The following is a 16,791-nucleotide window of genomic DNA, read 5'->3' as shown; positions in this document are numbered from 1 at the left end:
GATCAATGCCCACCAAACTTATAAGTGGCTTTGGAAATCCAAGGTCACCATGAAAATTAAGGTGTTTGGCTGGCTAATGTTATCAGACAGACTCAACACACGAAACATGCTCAAGAGGAGGCACTACAACATTGGTGATAACCACATGCCTTCTATGTGACTCATCTGCCGAGGAAACTTCGGAACATCTCTTCTTTCCCTGCCCATTTAGCCAAGAATGCTGGTCACACCATCACATCGGCTGGATAACACAAGGTACACGACTTCAATGGATAGAAAAGGCAAAATCTACATGGAATAGGCCAATGTTCATGGATATTTTCCTGCAAGCCGCATGGAGCATATGGAAAGAGAGGAACAACAAACACTTCAGAGGGATCATACCGTTGAAAACATCCTCGCTGTCTCGGTTGAGAGAAGACCTTTCCCTACTTTGTTATAGAGTGGGAGAAAAACACAAACTCTTTTTGACCTCTTCTGTTTCTAGCATTTAGCTCCCCCCCAACTTCCCAATGGCAATGGATGTAAGGTTATGACTTTGTAAGACCTTTTTGATACTATAATTAATACATACAGTAGGAGCCTCTCCTACTATTTCAAGTGTCAAAAAATAGGACCCCTGTTCCATTTCTTCCCAGTTTAGAAGATGAAGCGTATATTGTTGTCAGGAACTTTGTACTCATCTTTCCTTCATGGAAAGATTATACCACAGACACAGAACAATTTCTAGTCTTCCTCCGCAACTTATGCATAAGTAATGTACTAATGTTATTCATGGTAATTACTGCATATGTTTTTGCTGACAGAAGACACAAGATTTCATTCTTTTAAATACTTGAGGACCAAACTGGATTGTCAAGACGAGCAAGGGTTGGTTGCGCTTTTCCAGCACTCGTTGATGAAGTATCGTTCCTACCTGAGGCAAGCGCACTTTGATGGCAAGCCTTTAAATGGAATTTCTGTAAAGTCTCCCGGTGCTACATTTATCAGACAGTGACTGGAATAATCTTGTTATACATTGGTCTCATCTGCAGCGTAAGGTACACTCTATGATATCACATCACAATTTGAACTACATTTCTGCATTTGCCTTAACACCTCACTTGTACAAAAACTGTTAGCAGAAGAACATTCATTCTCAAGGGACCACAGAATCTCGCAACTATACTGCACACTACATTGCTCTTTTGAATACCTCTTGCCCTATATGACCATACTTACTTTCATAGCTGATGATTATGTAGCATCACTGCACATGTTAGCCTCATTATCGTCCATTTGGTGGACATTATAAGATCTGTATGGACTCTTACATAAATTTAGAATCAACCCAATGCTTTTGAAGAGGTTTAGCTCTGCAGTCCTCTTGTAAGGACTGAACGTCGTCTATCACTATACTTACATTAACAGCTACTCCCTCCGTCCCATAATATAAGAACGTTTTGTACAGTACACCAGTGTTCAAAACACTCTTGTATTATGGGAAGAGGGATTGGTTTATTGTGTAGCATTCTGCATCTTATCTCCCTCGCCCACCATCTACTAAAAAATATCAGATCTATATTTAATCTTACCAAAAAGTTGAATACACAGACAATGCCAAAGCAAAAGTGTAGCCCATTGCTCTTGTCAGTACATTTTGTCTTGGAACGCTTGTACTTCCAGGGATTGGTAGTTGATTATGTAGCATCAATCTGCATCTTATCTTCATTATCCTCTATCCCTTCCAGTATTATCATATCTATAATTACTCTCTACAAAATGTAGAGTACAGGCAATGCTTATGAAGAAAATTATGTGCTGAAATTCTTGAGTTATCCTTCCCTTGACATGGAGAAGGGCATTATAAAGCCGGTGTTAACTGTTAATGTAAGTCAGTCCTTCTAAAGCCTTTATCCTCAACTGTTGTTTAATTTGCTCATACTCCCTATCGTTTACTGTTGTTTAGTTTGTTGTTTCTATCAAAATACATGTTCACAACAACCGCAAGTTCCAAGTTTTACTTGTAAAACCAAATTCCTTATTCATACCATGCACATTACTCAATACTCCCAATATGTATGCTTGTTTTTGTGGATCTATAATCCAGCGTGTGGTGAAGCAGCCCACGGTTGCACCTTGTCATCTCCTGTTATATATTACTGATGTGGCTGATGATATGAACAACATGCCATGCACATTAACCAAAATAGATACAATGATTGTCTTTACCCTTCATCTATGCTTGTTATGTTGACATGGTAATCCGGTAGTGTGGTGAAGCTCCCCGCATAATGAACAATGCCAAATTATGCTATTGATATTTTGAACTTACTCTTTATTTTCTAATTTGAAATTGGATGGAATTGACAACACAGTTGTCATCTTTGTTTATACACGTGCAAAACATGTCATCTCTCTGCTTGTTTCAAGGTGATATGCCTGATGGCATGCACAAGTCTGCTGAATGCTGTGACACAAACCCAACATATATTGCAGCAAAGAAGGCAAAACATCTTGAAGATAGTGAGACAACCCCAAAGTCTTGTCTTGATGTAGTGTTCAAGTTACTTGAGACTAGCAGTCAGACAAGCTCATAGAATTCGCTGTCTGAATCAGTTCGACTTCTTCAGTCCCAAGTTCTAGCAGAAAGGCATTCTGCAACTCAACTTCGACTTGAAGTCCTATCTCTAAGAAAGATTGCGGAGAACACCAATGAGAACTGAAGGAAATATGCCCTAGAGGCAATAATAAAGTTATTATTTATTTCCTTATTTCATGATAAATGTTTATTATTCATGCTAGAATTGTATTAACCGGAAACATAATACATGTGTAAATACATAGACAAATAGAGTGTCACTAGTATGCCTCTACTTGACTAGCTCATTAATCAAAGATGGTTTAGTTTCCTAACCATAGACATGAGTTGTCATTTGATTAACGGGATCACATCATTAGGAGAATGATGTGATTGATTTGACCCATTCCGTTAGCTTAGCACTAGATCGTTTAGTTTGTTGCTATTGCTTTCTTAATGACTTATACATGTTCCTATGACAATGAGATTATGCAACTCCCGTTTACCGGAGGAACACTTTGTCTGCTACCAAACATCACAACGTAACTGGGTGATTATAAAGGTGCTCTACAGGTGTCTTCGAAGGTAATTGTTGGGTTGGCGTATTTCAAGATTAGGATTTGTCACTCCTATTGTCAGAGAGGTATCTCTGGGCCCACTCGGTAATACACATCACTTAAACCTTTCAAGCATTGCAACTAATGAGTTAGTTGCGGGATGATGTGTTACGGAACGAGTAAAGAGACTTGCCGGTAACGAGATTGAACTAGGTATTGAGATACCGACGATCGAATCTCGGGCAAGTAACATACCGATGACAAAGGGAACAACGTATGTTGTTATGCGGTTTGACCGATAAAGATCTTCGTAGAATATGTAGGAGCCAATATGAGCATTCAGGTTCCGCTATTGGTTATTGACCGGAGACATGTCTCTGTCATGTCTACATAGTTCTTGAACCAGTAGGGTCCACACACTTAAAGTTCGATGACTGTTATATTATGAGTTTATGTGTTTTGATGTACCGAAGGTAGTTTGGAGTCTCGGATGTGATCACGGACATGACGAGGAGTCTCGAAATGGTCGAGACATGAAGATTGATATATTGGACGACTATATTCGGACACCGGAATGGTTCCGAGGGTTATCGGATATATACTGGAGTACCGGGGGGTTACTGGAACCCCCCCGGAGGTTAATGGGCCTCATGGGCCCAATTCGTGGAAGAGGAGAGGCGGCCAAGGGGCAGCCGCGCGCGCGTCCCCTCCCAAGTCCGAATTGGACTAGGAAGGGGGCGGCGCCCCCCCCTTTTCTTTCTCCCTCTTTTTCCTTCCCTCTCCTCTCCTACTTCAACATGGAAAGGGGGGAGTACTACTCCCGATGGGAGTAGGACTCCTCATGGGGTGCGCCAAGGGTGGCCGGCCCCTCCCCCTCCTCCATCCTTTATATACGGGGGCAGGGGGCACCTCTAGACACAAGTTGATCTGTTGATCTCTCCCAGCCGTGTGCGGTGCCACCTCCACCATATTCCACCTCGGTCATATCGTAGCAGTGCTTAGGCGAAGCCCTGCGAAGGTAGCAACATCATCACCGTCATCACGCCATCGTGCTGACGGAACTCTCCCGCAAAGCTCTGCTGGATCGGAGTTCATGGGACGTCATCGAGTTGAACATGTGCTGAACTCGGAGGTGCCGTGCGTTCGGTACGTGGATCGGTCGGATCGTGAAGACGTACGACTAAATCAACCACGCTGTCATAACGCTTCCACTTTCGGTCTATGAGGGTACGTGTACAACACTCTCCCCTCTCGTTGCTATCCATCACCATGATCTTGCGTGTGCATAGGATTTTTTTTGAAATTACTACATTCCCCAACAGTGGCATCCGAGCCTGGTTTTATGTGTAGATGTTATATGCACGAGTAGAACACAAGTGAGTTGTGGGCGATACAAGTCATACTGCTTACCAGCATGTCATACTTTGGTTCGGCGGTATTGTTGGATGAGGCGGCCCGGACCGACATTACACGTACGCAGGCTCGAGACTAGTTCTACCGACGTGCTTCGCACACAGGTGGCTGGCGGGTGACAGTTTCTCCAATTTTAGTTGAAACGAGTGTGGCTAAGCCCGGTCCTTGAGAAGGTTAAAACAACACTAACTTGATGAACTATCATTGTGGTTTTGATGCGTAGGTAAGAACGGTTCTTGCTCAGCCCGTAGCAGCCACGTAAAACTTGCAACAACAAAGTAGAGGACGTCTAACTTGTTTTTGCAGGGCATGTTGTGATGTGATATGGTCAAGACGTGATGAGATATAAGTTGTTGTATGAGATGATCATGTTTTTTTGAAGTTATCGGCAACTGGCAGAAGCCTTATGGTTGTCTATTTATTGCATAAGATTCAAGTGCCAAATAATTGCTTTACTTTATCGCTATGCGATAGCAATAGTTGCAAGAGCAATAGTTGGCGAGACGATCATGTGACGACACGTTGATATAGATCAAGATGATGGAGATCATGGTGTCATGCCGGTGATGATGAAGATCATGACGATACCTTGGAGATGAAGATCAAAGGCACAAGATGATGATGGCCATATCATGTCACATATTTTGATTGCATGTGATGTTTATCTTTTATATATCTTATTTTGCTTAGATCGAGGGTAGCATTATAAGATGATCTCTCACTAAATTTCAAGGTATAAGTGTTCTCCCTGAGTATGCACCGTTACGAAAGTTCTTCGTGCTGAGACACCACCTGATGATCGGGTGTGATAAGCTCTACGTTCAAATACAACGGGTGCAAGACAGTTTTGCACACGCGAAATACTTGGGTTAAACTTGACGAGCCTAGCATATGAAGATATGGCCTCGGAACGCTGGAGACCGAAAGGTCGAGCGTGAATCATATAGTAGATATGATCAACATAGTGATGTTTACCATTGAAAACTACTCCATCTCATGTGATGATCGGACATGGTTTAGTTGATTTGGATCACGTGATCACTTAGATGATTAGAGGGATGTCTATCTAAGTGGGAGTTCTTAAGTAATTTGATTAATTGAACTTTAATTTATCATGAACTTAGTCCTCGTAGTATTAGCATATCTATGTTGTAGATCAATAGCTCGCGTTTAGCTCCCCTGTTTTATTTTTTATATGTTCCTAGAGAAAACTAAGTTGAAAGATGTTAGTAGCAATGATGCGGATTGGATCCATGATCTGAGGATTATCCTCATTGCTGCACAGAAGAATTATGTCCTTGATGCACCGCTAGGTGACAGACCTATTGTAGGAGAAGATGCAGACATTATGAATGTTTGGCTAGCTCAATATGATGACTATTTGATAGTTTAGTGCATCATGCTTAATGGCTTAGAATCGGGACTTCAAAGACGTTTTGAACTTCATGGACCATATGAGATGTTCCAGGAGTTGAAGTTAATATTTCAAGCAAATACCTGAGTTGAGAGATATGAAGTCTCCAACAAGTTCTATAGCTAAAAGATGGAGGATAATAGCTCAAGCAGTGAGCATGTGCTCAGATTGTCTGGGTACTACAATCGCTTGAATCAAGTGGGAGTTAATCTTCCAGATAAAATAGTGATTGATAGAATTCTCTAGTCACCATTACCAAGTTAGTGGAACTTTGTGATGAACTATAGTATGCAAGAGATGACGAAAATGATTCCTGAGCTTTTCATAATGATGAAATCGATGAAGGTAGAAATCAAGAAAGAGCATCAAGTGTTGCTGATTAACAAGACCACTAGTTTCAAGAAAAGGGCAAAGGGAAAGAAAGGGAACTTCATGTAGAATGGCAAGCACGTTGTCACTTCCATGATGTTTCTTCGCCATGATACATGTTATTGATGTGTACCTTACTAGTGTTTATAGTAGCCCCTGGGTATTTGATACTTGTTCAGTTGCTAAAAATTAGTAACTCGAAACAGGAGTTACAGAATAAACAGAGACTAGTTGAGGGTGAAGTGACGATGTGTGTTGGAAGTGGTTCCAAGATTGATATGATCATCATCGCACACTCCCTATACTTTTGGGATAAGTGTTAAACCTAAATAAATGTTATTTCGCGTTTGCGTTGAGCATGAATATGATTTGATCATGTTTATTGCAATATGGTTATTCATTTAAAGTCAGAGAATAATTGTTGTTCTGTTTACATGAATAAAACATTCGATGGTCATACACCCAATGAAAATAGTTTGTTGGATCTCGATCGTAGTGATACACATATTCATAATATTGAAGCCAAAAGATGCAAAGTTAATAATGATAGTGCAACTTATTTGTGGCACTGCCGTTTAGGTCATATTGGTATAAAGCACATGAAGAAACTCCATGATGATGGGATTTTGGAATCACTTGATTATAAATCACTTGATGCTTGCGAACCATGCCTTATGAGCAAGATGACTAAAAGTCCGTTCTCTGGAACAATGGAGCAAGCAACTGACTTATTGGAAATAATACATACTGATGTAAGCAATCCGATGAGTGTTGAGGCTCTCGGCGGGGATCGTTATTTTTCTGACCTTCAAAGAAGATTTGAGCAGATATGGGTACATCTACTTGAAGAAACATAAGTCTGAAACATTTGAAAAGTTCAAAGAATTTCTGAGTGAAGTGGAAAATCATCGCAACAAGAAAATAAAGTTTCTGCAATCTGATCGCAGAGGCGAATATTTGAGTTACGAGTTTGGCCTTCAATTAAAACAATGTGGAATAGTTTCACAAACTCATGCCACCTGGAACACCACAGCGTAATGGTGAGTCCGAACGTCATAACCGTACTTTATTTGATATAGTGCAATCTATGATGTCTCTTACCGATTTACCACTATCGTTTTGGGGTTATGCATTAGAGACAGCTGCATTCACATTAAAAAGGGGACCATCTAAATCCGTTGAGACGACACCGTATGAACTGTGGTTTAGCAAGAAATCTAAGCTGTCATTTCTTAAAGTTTGGGGTTGCGATGCTTATGTGAAAAAGTTTCATCTTGATAAGCTCAAACCCAAGTCGGAGAAGTGCGTCTTCATAGGATACCCAAAAGTAACTGTTGGGTACACCTTCTATCATAGATCCGAAGGCAAGATATTTGTTGCTGAGAATGGATCCTTTCTAGAGAACGAGTTCCTCACAAAAGAAGTGAGTGGGAGGAAAGTAGAACTTGATGAGGTAACTGTACCTGCTCCCTTATTGGAAAGTAGTTCATCACAGAAATCTGTTTCTGTGACTCCTACACCAATTAGTGAGGAAACTAATTATGATGATCATGTAACTTCAGATCAAGTTACTACTGAACCTCGTAGGTCAACCAGAGTGAGATCCACACTAGAGTGGTACAGTAATCCTGTTCTGGAGGTCATGTTAATTGACCATGACAAACCTACGAACTATGAGGAAGCGATGATGAGCCCAGATTCCGCAAAATGGTTTAAGGCCATGAAATCTGAGATGGGATCCATGTATGAGAACAAAGTATGGACTTTGGTTGACTTGACTAATGACCGGCAAGCCATTGAGAATAAATGGATTTTCAAGAGGAAGACGGATGATACGTCTCCAACATATCTATAATTTTTGATTGCTCCATGCTATATTATCTACTGTTTTAGGCAATATTGGGCTTTATTATCCACTTTTATATTATTTTTGGGACTAACCTATTAACCGGAGGCCCAACCCAGATTTGTTGTTTTATGCCTATTTCAGTGTTTCGAAGAAAAGGGATATCAGACGGAGTCAAAACGGAACGAAATCAACTAGAGAAGTTATTTTTGGAAGGAAACACACCTGATGAACTTGGACCCCACATCAGAAGATACGGGAGCTGCCCACGAGGGTGGGGGCGCCCCCCCTAGGGCGCGCCCCCCTGCCTTGTGCGGCCCCCGTGGCTCCCCTGACGTACCTCCTGCACCCATATATACCTACGTGACCTAAAACTTCCAGAACATAACATAGATCGGGAGTTCCGCTGCCAGAAGCCTCCGTAGACACCAAAAGTCAATCGGGACCCTGTTCCGGCACCCTGCCAGAGGGGGCAATCCTTCACCGGTGGCCATCTTCATCATCCCGGTGCTCTCCATGATGAGGAGGGAGTAGTACTCCCTCGGGGCTGAGGGTATGTACCAGTAGCTATGTGTTTGATCTCTCTCTCTCTCTCTTGTGTTCTTGAGATGATACGATCTTGATGAATCGCAAGCTTTGCTATTATATTTGGATCCTATGATGTTCCTTCCCCCCTCTTCTCTCTTGTAATGAATCGAGTTTCCCCTTTGAAGTAATCTTATCGGATTGAGTCCTTAAAGACTTGAGAACACTTGACGTATGTCTTGCCGTGGATATCTGTGGTGACAATGGGATACCACGTGCCACTTGATGTATGTTAAGGTGACCAACTTGCGGGTTTCATGACATTGGGAACCTATGCATAGGGGTTGGCACACGTTTTCGTCGTGATTCTCCGGTAGAACTTTGGGGCACTCTTTGAGGTTCTATGTGTTGGTTGAATAGATGAATCTGAGATTGTGTGATGCATATTGTATAATCATACCCACGGATACTTGAGGTGACATTGGAGTATCTAGGTGACATTAAGATTTTGGTTGATTTGTGTCTTAAGGTGTTATTCTAGTACGAACTCTAGGGCTGTTTGTGACACTTATAGGAATAGCCCAACGGATTGATTGGAAGCAATAACTTTGAGGTGGTTTCATACCATACCATAATATCTTCGTTCGTTCTCCGCTATTAGTAACTTTGGAGTGACTCTTTGTTGCATGTTGAGGGATAGTTATGTGATCCAATTATATTAGTATTGTTGAGGGAACTTACACTAGTGAAAGTATGAACCCTAGGCCTTGTTTCCTATCATTGCAATACCGTTTACGCTCACTTTTATCACTTGCTACCTTGCTGTTTTTATTATTTCAGATTACAAAAACTATTATCTACTATCCATATTGCACTTGTATCACCATCTCTTCGCCGAACTAGTGCACCTATACAATTTACCATTGTATTGGGTGTATTGGGGACACAAGAGACTCTTTATTATTTGGTTGCAGGGTTGCTTGAGAGAGACCATCTTCATCCTACGCCTCCTACAGATTGATAAACCTTAGGTCATCCAGTTGAGGGAAATTTGCTACTGTCCTACAAACCTCTGCACTTGGAGGCCCAACAACGTCTACAAGACGAAGGTTGTGTAGTAGACATCAAGCTCTTTTCTGGCGCCGTTGCTGGGGAGGTTAGCACTTGAAGGTATATCTTTAGATCTTGCAATCAAGTCTTTTAGTTTCTTGTTTTATCACTATTTAGTTTATAAAAGAAAACTATAAAAAATATGGAATTGAGTTTGTCTCATACGCTTCACCTTTTTAATATCTTTCGTGAGTATGATGGAAAGGATAATTGTGCTCAAGTGCTAGAAGAAGAAATCTATAAAATGTTTGGCTCTAAATATTTGAATGATGAGCATGATTGCAATGTTGTTAGTATGAATTCCTAGAATATCCATGATGCTAATGATATGCAAAGCCACAAGCTTGGGGAAGCTATGTTTGATGAAGATGATATTTTTTGTCCCGCAAGTTTTGATGAGCAAATTTATTATGATGAAAGCATGCCTCCTATCTATGATGATTATTGTGATGACACATATGCTTTAAAGAATAATAATAAAAATGAACCTTGTCATCTTGATCTTAATTTTCAATCACATGATAGTTATTTTGTTGAGTTTACTCCCACTATTCTGAATGAGAAGAATTTTGCTTATGTGGAGAGTAGTAAATTTTCTATGCAAGTAGATCATGAAAAGAATGCTTTAGGTGCTGGTTATATTGTTGAATTCATTCATGATGCTACTGAAAATTATTATGAGGGAGGAACATATGCTTGTAGGAATTGCAATAATATCAAGTTTCCTCTCTATGTGCTTAAAATTTTGAAGTTATGCTTGTTTTACCTTCCTATGCAAGTTGATTCTTGTTCCCATAAGTTGTTTGCTCACAAAATCCCTATGCATAGGAAGTGGGTTAGACTTAAATGTTCTAGTCATATTCTTCATGATGCTCTCTTTATGTTTCAATTCTTATCCTTTATGTAAGCATCATTGAAATCATCATGCCTAGCTAGGGGCATTAAACGATAGCGCTTGTTGGGAGGCAACCCAATTTTATTTTTGTCCCTTGCTTTTTGTTCCTGTTTAGTAATAAATAATTCATCTATCCTCTGCTTAGATGTGGTTTTATGCTTTTAATTAGTGTTTGTGCCAAGTAGAACCTTTGGGAAGACTTGGGGAAAGTCTTGTTGATCATGCTGTAAAAAACATAAACTTTAGCGCTCATGAGAATTGCTGCCATTTTTATTTGGAGAGTGATATTTAGTTAATTCTTTTTGAATATGATTAATAGATAAATTACTCAGGTACAGAAATTTATTTGAGAATTTTATGAGTTCCAGAAGTATACGTTTGATCCACATTACTACAGACTGTTCTGTTTTTGACAGATTCTGTTTTTCATGTGTTGTTTACTTATTTTGATGAATCTATGGCTAGTAAAATAGTTTATAAACCATAGATAAGTTGGAATACAGTAGGTTTAACACCAATATAAATAAAGAATGAGTTTATTACAGTACGTTGAAGTGGAGATTTATTTTCTTATACTAACGGAGCTTACGAGTTTTCTGTTAAGTTTTGTGTTGAGAAGTTTTCAAGTTTTGGGTAAGGATTCGATGGACTATGGAATAAGGAGTGGAAAGAGCCTAAATCTTGGGGATTCCCAAGGCACCCCAAGGTAATATTCAAGGACAACCAAGAGCCTAAGCTTGGGGATTCCCTGGAAGGCATCCCCTCTTTCGTCTTCGTTCATCGGTAACTTTACTTGGAGCTATATTTTTATTCGCCACATGATATGTGTTTTGCTTGGAGCGTCAATTTATTTTTTTAGGGTTTGCTTGCTGTTATTTAGAACAATGTTTTGCATCTTTTATTTCAATAAAAGTGGCTTTGATAGCCTTTACTATGCCTATTTTAGAAGTCCACATGTTGCTGTTTGAAAACAGAATGTTTACCGCTGTTGCAATAATTCCCTAGAGAAGTCAGAATGTGATAAAATTTTGAAACCTTTTGCATATTAAGATCTGATAAATTTACTAAAGTGGGAATTTTCTTTCATAATTTTTGTAGCTAGGTAAGTATGGATGTTGCATCATTCTTTACAGACTATCCTGTTTAGGCAGATTGCTGTTATGTTTGCATTGTTTGCATATGTTTGCTTCTTTAATGATTCTATTTGAGGATAGGACTATTAAATATGCAGAGGCATTTAGTATGCAATGTTGAATAATAATTTTAGTGGTTTTCTACAGTAGAGTATGATAAGGTTTTTGCAATGGTTTATACTAACTTATCTCACGAGTCCTTGTTGAGTTTTGTGTGGATGAAGCTTTTAAGACTTAGGGAGACCGTGATATGAGAGGAATTAAGGAGAAACAAAAGCTCAAGCTTGGGGATGCCCAAGGCACCCCAAGATAATATTTCAAGAAGTCTCAAGCATCTAAGATTGGGGATGCCCCGGTTGACATCCCACCTTTCTTCTTCAACAACTATCGGTTAGTATCGGTTGATCCTAAGTTTTTGTCTTCTTCACATTGATGTTTGCTATTCTTAGATGTTATTTTCTTTCTTTGATTTGCTGGTTTGAATAAATACCAAGATCTGAAATTATTAAATGTTAGAGAGTCTTCACATAGGTTGCATAATTATTCGGACTACTCATTGATCTTCACTTATATCTTTCGGAGTAGTTTGTCATTTGCTCTAGTGCTTCACTTATATCTTTTAGAGCATGGTGGTAGTTTTATTTTGAAGAAATAGATGAACTCTCATGCTTCACTTAGATTATTTTGAGAGTCTTAATAGCATGGTAATTTGCTTAAAATCCTAATATGCTAGGTATTCAAGAATAATAAAATTCTCTTATGAGTGTGTTGAATACTAAGAAGTTTGATACTTGATAATTGTTTTGAGATATGGAGATGGTGATATTAGAGTCATGCTAGTTGAGTAGTTGTGAATTTGAGAAATACTTGTGTTGAAGTTTGTGATTCCCGTAGCATGCACGTATGGTGAACCGTTATGTGATGAAGTCGGAGCATGATTTATTTATTGATTGCCTTCCTTATGAGTGGCGGTCGGGGACGAGCGATGGTCTTTTCCTACCAATCTATCCCCCTAGGAGCATGCGCTTAATACTTTGCTTTGATAACTTGTAGATTTTTGCAATAAGTATATGAGTTCTTTATGACTAATGTTGAGTCCCATGGATTATACGCACTCTCACCCTTCCATCCTTTGCTAGCCTCTCTAGTACCGCGCACCTTTCACCGGTATCATAAACCCAACATATACCTTCCTCAAAACAGCCACCATACCTACCTATTATGGCATTTCCATAGCCATTCGGAGATATATTGCCATGCAACTTTCCACCATTCCGTTCATCCTGACACATTCATCATTGTCATATTGCTTAGCATGATCATGTAGTTGACATAGTATTTGTGGCAAAGCCACCGTTCATAATTCTTTCATACATGTCACTCATGCATCATTGCACATCCCGGTACACCGCCAGAGGCATTCATATAGAGTCATACTTTGTTCTAGTATCGAGTTGTAATCATTGAGTTGTAAATAAATAGAAGTGTGATGATCATCATTCAATAGAGCATTGTCCCAAAAAAGGCCAAATAAATAAAAAAAGAAAGGCCATAAAAAAAGAAAGGCAAAAAAGAAAGGCCAAATAAAAAAAGAAAATAAATAAAAAGGGGCAATGCTACTATCCTTTTTTCCACACTTGTGCTTCAAAGTAGCACCATGATATAGCGAGTCTCATATATTGTGCTTCAAAGTAGCACCATGTTCTTCATATAGAGAGTCTCATATGTTGTCACTTTCATATACTAGTGGGAATCTTTCATTATAGAACTTGGCTTGTATATTCCAATGATGGGCTTCCTCAAAATGCCCTAGGTCTTCATGAGCAAGCGAGTTGGATGCACACTCACTAGTTTCTTTTGTTGAGCTTCCATATACTTATAGCTCTGGTGCATCCGTTGCATGGCAATCCCTACTCACTCACATTGATATCTATTGATGGGCATCTCCATAGCCCGTTGATACGCCTAGTCGATGTGAGACTATCTTCTCCCTTTTTGCCTTCTCCACAACCACCATTCTATTCCACCTATAGTGCTATGTCCATGGCGCACCCTCATGTATTGCGTGAAGATTGAAAAAGTTTGAGAACATTAAAAGTATGAAACAATTTCTTGGCATGTCATCGGGGTTGTGCATGATTTAAATATGTTGTGTGGTGAAGATGGAGCATATCCAGACTATATGATTTTGTAGGGATAGCTTTCTTTAGCCATGTTATTTTGAGAAGACATAATTGCTTAGTTAGTGTGCTTGAAGTATTATCATTTTTATGTCAATATGAACTTTTGTCTTGAATCTTATGGATCTGAATATTCATGCCACAATTAAGAAGAATTACATTGAAATTATGCCTACTAGCATTCCACATCAAAAATTATCTTTTTTATCATTTACCTACTCGAGGACGAGCATGAATTAAGCTTGGGGATGCTTGATACATCTCCAACGTATCTATAATTTTGATTGCTCCATGCTATATTATCTACTGTTTTAGGCAATATTGGGCTTTATTATCCACTTTTATATTATTTTTGGGACTAACCTACTAACCGGAGGCCCGGCCCAGATTTGCTGTTTTATGCCTATTTCAGTGTTTCGAAGAAAAGGAATATCAGACGGAGTCGAAACGGAACGAAATCAACTGGAGAAGTTATTTTTGGAAGGAAACACACCTGATGAACTTGGACCCCACATCAGAAGATACGGGAGCTGCCCACGAGGGTGGGGGGCACCCCCCCTAGGGCGCGCCCCCTGCCTCGTGGGGCCCCCGTGGCTCCCTTGACGTACCTCCTGCACCCATATATACCTACGTGACCTAAAACTTCTAGAACACAACATAGATTGGGAGTTCCGCCGCCAGAAGCCTCCGTAGCCACCAAAAGTCAATAGGGACCCTGTTCCGGCACCCTACCGGAGGGGGCAATCCTTCACCGGTGGCCATCTTCATCATCCCGGTGCTCTCCATGACGAGGAGGGAGTAGTACTCCCTCGGGGATGAGGGTATGTACCAGTAGCTATGTGTTTGATCTCTCTCTCTCGTGTTCTTGAGATGATACGATCTTGATGTATCGCGAGCTTTGCTATTTTATTTGGATCCTATGATGTTTCTTCCCCCTCTTCTCTCTTGTAATGAATCGAGTTTCCCCTTTGATGTAATCTTATCGGTTTGAGTCTTTAAAGACTTGAGAACACTTGATGTATGTCTTGCCGTGGATATCTGTGGTGACAATGGGATAGCACGTGCCACTTGATGTATGTTAAGGTGACCAACTTGCGGGTTTCGTGACATTGGGAACCTATGCATAGGGGTTGGCACACGTTTTCATCGTGATTCTTCGGTAGAACTTTGGGGCACTCTTTGTGGTTCTATGTGTTGGTTGAATAGATGAATCTGAGATTGTGTGATGCATATCGTATAATCATACCCACGGATACTTGAGGTGACATTGGAGTATCTAGGTGACATTAGGGTTTTGGTTGATTTGTGTCTTAAGGTGTTATTCTAGTACGAACTCTAGGGCTGTTTGTGACACTTATAGGAATAGCCCAACGGATTGATTGGAAAGAATAACTTTGAGGTGGTTTCGTACCCTACCATAATCTCTCCGTTCGTTCTCCGCTATTAGTGACTTTGGAGTGACTCTTTGTTGCATGTTGAGGGATAGTTATGTGATCCAATTATGTTAGTATTGTTGAGGGAACTTACACTAGTGAAAGTATGAACCCTAGGCCTTGTTTACTATCATTGCAATACCGTTTACGCTCACTTTTATCACTTGCTACCTTGCTGTTTTTATTATTTCAGATTACAAAAACTATTATCTACTATCCATATTGCACTTGTATCACCATCTCTTCGCCTAACTAGTGCACCTATACAATTTACCATTGTATTGGGTGTGTTGGGGACACAAGAGACTCTTTGTTACTTGGTTGCAGGGTGGCTCGAGAGAGACCATCTTCATCCTACGCCTCCTATGGATTGATAAACCTTAGGTCATCCACTTGAGGGAAATTTGCTACTGTCCTACTAACCTCTCCACTTGGAGGCCCAACAACGTCTACAAGAAGAAGGTTATGTAGTAGACATCAACAGACACTGATAGTAGTGTTACTATCTACAAAGCTCGAATTGTCGAAAAAATGTTTTCGACAAGTTCAAAGTGTTGACTACAATAAGATTTTCTCACTCGTAGAGATGCTTAAGTCTGTCCGAATCATGTTAGCAATTGTCACATTTAATGAAATCTGGAAAATGGATATCAAAACTACATTCCTGAATGGATTTCTTAAAGAAGAGTTGTATATGATGCAACCAGAAGGTTTTGTCGATCCTAAAGGTGCTAACAAAATGTGCAAGCTCCAACGATCCATCTATGGACTGGTGCAAGCATCTCAGAGTTGGAATATATGCTTTGATGAGTTGATCAAAGCATATAGTTTTAAACAGACTTGTGGTGAATCCTGTATTTACAAGAAAGTTAGTGGGAGCACTACAACATTTCTGATAAATATATGTGAATGACATATTGTTGATCGGAAATAATGTAGAATTTCTGGAAATCATAAAGGAGTATTTGAAAGCAGTTTTTCAAATAAAGACCTCAGTGAAGCTACTTACATATTGAGCATCAAGATCTATAGAGATAGATCAAGATGCTTGATAAGTTTTTTCAATGAGTACATACCTTGACAAGATTTTGAAGTAGTTCAAAATGGAACAGTCAAAGAAAGAGTTCATACCCGTGTTACAAGGTGTGAAATTGAGTAAGGCTCAAAGCCCGACCATGGCAGAAGATAGAAAGAGAATGAAAGTCATTCCCTATGCCTCAGCCATAGTTTCTATAAAGTATGCCATGCTGTGTACCAGATCTATTATATACCCTACACTGAGTTTAGCAAGGGAGTACAATAGTGATCTAGGAGTAGATCACTGGACATCACTCAAAATTATCCTTAGTGGAATAA

This window comes from Triticum urartu, chromosome 4 (assembly GCF_003073215.2).
Source record: "Triticum urartu cultivar G1812 chromosome 4, Tu2.1, whole genome shotgun sequence".
Classification (NCBI taxonomy): domain Eukaryota; kingdom Viridiplantae; phylum Streptophyta; class Magnoliopsida; order Poales; family Poaceae; genus Triticum; species Triticum urartu.
The sequence above is the reverse complement of the archived record's forward strand: the minus strand, read 5'-3'. Positions refer to the sequence as shown.